Here is a 3957-nt window from a genome sequence, read left to right as displayed (position 1 = left end):
CTACCCCAGCCTGTCAGAAGATGCTTCAAAACAAAACAAAACCAAAAGTAACCCAGGGTCACCCTAGAGTCATGGCACCAAAAGGTCAACGATCGCGTTTCTAAAACAAAACTGCTGTTGCTGGATTTTTGAACGGCCAGTGTAGTTCCTTTTAAAAATGTTTTTATAACAAAAAATGATGTCATTTTTAAGTGTGTTGCACTGTGCGCTCTAACAACAGCAGCGGTCGTCCATTCGACTGCTCCGTGGCAGGTCTCACAGTAGGAGAAGCACAGGGCGTGTCAGACTAACTGGATTCGAGTCTTGCCTATGGGACCAATGGGTTGTTGGGCAACCCATGTGCAAAATGGGCTTTATCCTGACTTTGTCAGGACAAGATTAAAGGGATTAGGAGAGGATTCAACAAAATAAAACCTGCTGAATTGCTTCGTACAATACCTAGCTCATGGTAAGCACTTAATAAAGGATCATCCTTGTTATTACTGTTATGTGCTGAATACTATGTGAGCACCTTACATGCACCATCTCAAGTCCTTACAACAGCTCTGAGAGATAATCATCAATATTCCCATTTCACCAAAGAGTAAATGGGAACAAAATAATTAGCTCGCGGTCACTCAGCTAGTATGTAACACTAGTCATTATTCAAATCCAGACCTATTGAACTTCAAAGTCCGCAGTCATTTTTGAACTCAAAAACTGCATAATTTAATGGGCACTCAGGCTGGGTCTTATTATTCTTTATTATACTCTTAACCAAACACAATTACCCCAGTCTGCATAAGGGCTGTTATTGTCTGATTTCCAAATACTTGGAGGTCAATAAATGGTCATTCTGCTAACATGCAGTTTACAAACCAGTAGACTTAGAACAGCTGTCATGTGTATGAAGTCTAGTTCTCAATGTCATCAGCTGTGAGGTAGTAAATTATACCTGTCCTAGAGAGTTGTTAGGAGATTTAAATAAGATACACAAACATAGTTAGTGCAATTCTTGGCTAAAGGTAGGCACTCAGTAAGTTCTTATTAAAAAAAAAGAATACATATGCATGTATATATACACAGGTACTTATAAGGATATAAAATCCATAAGAAAGAAAGGGAAAGAATGAAAGAAGGAAGGAAGGAAAGGAAGGAAGAAAGAAAGAGAAAGAAAGAAAGAAAGGGAGAAGGGGAGAGAGATAGGGAGGGATGGAGGGAAGAGGGAAGGAAAGAAGGAAGGAGGGAAGGAAGGAAGGGAGAAAGGGAGGGAGGGAAAGAAAGAGAGAGAGAGAAGGAAAGAAAGAAAGAAAGGAAGAAAAAGAAAGAAAGAAAGAAGGAAGGAAGGAAGGAAGGAAGCAAGGAAGGAAGGAAGGAAAGATAGGGAGGGATGAGGGATGGAGGGAGGAGGGAAGGAAGGAAGGGAGGAAGGAAGGACAGCAGGCAGGACTCAGGGCCCTGGGCTCTGTCCATCTTGGCACTCAATCACCGGGAGTTGCTTGCTGGCGGGAGAGATGCCTCCAGGTGTCTGTTTGCATCAAGGACCAGAAGCCTCCAGGGAACAGAGAACCGAAGGGTGCGAACCTGCAGGCGCTGGTGCAGTGCGCTGGAGGAAAGGCCATTTGGCGCTGGGCACCGCGTTCGTCAGGTGCTTGTCCTCTGAGCAGCCCCCGCGCCCTCACCTCTCGGGCCTGGGTCAAGAGCATGGAAAACGCGAGGCTGCGGGGAACCCCAGGCCCGGGGCTGCTGTGTCCAGTGCTGTGTCGTCTGCGCAGCGGAGACGAGGCCAGGTCCGGGGCTGGGGCTGGAGGAGGCTGGACGCCGTCTAAGGGGACGCGTCTGGCTCAGACAGGAGGCCAGCTGGGGGCGTCCAGGGAATTTTGCCGTGGCTTCCACAACCTGCGGGCGTGGTCAGCAGCCTCGGTGGACACTGGAGGCATGGCCACGGCCACCAAGACGGGGACGCAAGAAGGCGCCCCAGGGCTCCGGGCAGGGGCTGGGCTCCCCAAGAGGAAGCCTGTCTACACAGCTGGGGAGACAAAGCAGGAGAACCACTCTTCAAGGGCTTCTATTCAAACCCCTTTTTCTCCCCAGGCTAACACAGCTTAAGAAAATATAATCTCCCTAAAAACAAAGGGTTTATAATGAATCATCTTTAATCGTCCTTTTCAAGTCGAAAACTGAGCCTTTCCTCACCCAAACGTACCAGCGATCAGGCTGATACATCGTTTGAATGGTTCATCTGCCTGAGCTGATTGTAGGTGTATCTGGTGAAATAGCCTGAAAACATACAAATTCAAACGTTCTTCTGGGAAAACGATGATAATGATGATGTGCATAACATGTCCTATAATTTCCAGGTTATTATTTTTTAAGTTCACTTTGGAATCCATTGACTCACTGCTGATGGAAATAGCCAACATCTCTATTCCAAGTACAAAGAAAAAAAAAAAAAAAGCAGCAAAATCCCACCCTCAAAAGACAATACACAGTACATAGGACCAGCTTCCAAACTTGTTCTCTGCGATCAGCTGAGCAGTGCATTTAACTTCCCTGTACCGCCCACCAGCGGCTGGGTTTCCACTCCCTGTGGGAGGGGTCCTGCCCTGCCATCCTCCCTGCAGGCTCCTCCAGGGAAGGCCTCCCTGGGCTCTGTGTCCCGGGGATCTTCCATGCACGGCACCCACCCTCTTCCATCCGACACTTAATCCTGGGGCGTCACCCATGTTGATTTTCAACATTGTTGTGTCAAGTCAGGGCCTTCCCTGGGGCTCAGGGTGACCTTCCTCCAGTGCAGTGTCTCTATCCTGACACAAGGGTGGCTTGGATCCATGTCATGGGAACGACGTGGACCACTGGCTCTGAGCCTTCCCGTTTCAGGGGGCCTCGCCTCAGCCTGTGTGTTTAAAGATCGTGGCTACCAGGGACCTGTGTCCTTTTTCTTCCTTACTGCAACTTGACAAACCCTGACCATCATCTTTGGAAACGAGGGAGATTTGTGCTGTACCCGGGGGAGTCAGCACGGTTGCAGGTGCCCGACGGTCCCCCCAGGAGGGACTGGGCGGAGGGGGTCCCGTCGACAGGAGGATGCGCCCCAGCTCACGTGGCCAGTGGCTGTTCCTGTAAAGGCACAGGCTTGTCAGGTGCTTTGTGGCGGGAAGCGGGACCGCGCCCACACCTCTGGGACCACCCCCATCCCCACGTTCGCTGACACCAGCGAGTATCACCAACTGGGGAGACCCACCAGGCCGTTTCGAGAGCTCCCCCAATGCAGCTTAGAGCCAAGGGGAGCCACCTTTCAGTCGACCACAAAGAGAAAACCGAAAACCGGGCGTCGGGAGAACCAGGTTGAACTGTGCTCCTTCTGGTGTATGTTCTCCCTCAGGTGGAGGATGGTCCAGTGTGTGGGATCCAAGTCTCCCTTTGCACTTTGGTCTAAAACTACTGAAGCCAAGACATCCTGTACCTTCTGTCCCCCCCTTTCCATGAGTGAGGGTCTCTCCTGGGGTGGAGGGGGCATTTGCCATTTTAAGCGGAACCTGCTGTTTCCCACAGTCTCCGCGTAGCACGGGGACATCTGTCCTGATGTACGGGAGGGTAAGGATGAAACCAACATTAAATATGCAGGGGATGCCCATGCAGAGGCATTAAACAGGACCGCTTCCCGGGGTGGAGAGGGCAACAGAGGACAGGACACTAATTTCACCGGAGTTTTGAAGTAGAGAACTGTTCCTTCTTTCTACTTTGACGCCTTTAGAGGCTTTCGAGGAGAGTCTGCAAAGGCTGCTGGCTTACATTTCCCAGCAGAAGGTGGCCTGTCCCCCAGCGCCATGGAAGCTGCTTGACAGGGCTTTACCCCGGGAAGCAGTAGGGTCAGACCTCATCCCCTGTGAGGCTGAGAAAGTTCCCACCTCTCCTCGCCTTCCCGGCCAGAGTCAAAGGGCACGCGCTGCCCCCCATCCCCGAGGCTCTGCCCTG

Source organism: Eschrichtius robustus, chromosome 17 (assembly GCF_028021215.1).
Source record: "Eschrichtius robustus isolate mEscRob2 chromosome 17, mEscRob2.pri, whole genome shotgun sequence".
Taxonomy (NCBI): Eukaryota; Metazoa; Chordata; class Mammalia; order Artiodactyla; family Eschrichtiidae; genus Eschrichtius; species Eschrichtius robustus.
The sequence above is the reverse complement of the archived record's forward strand: the minus strand, read 5'-3'. Positions refer to the sequence as shown.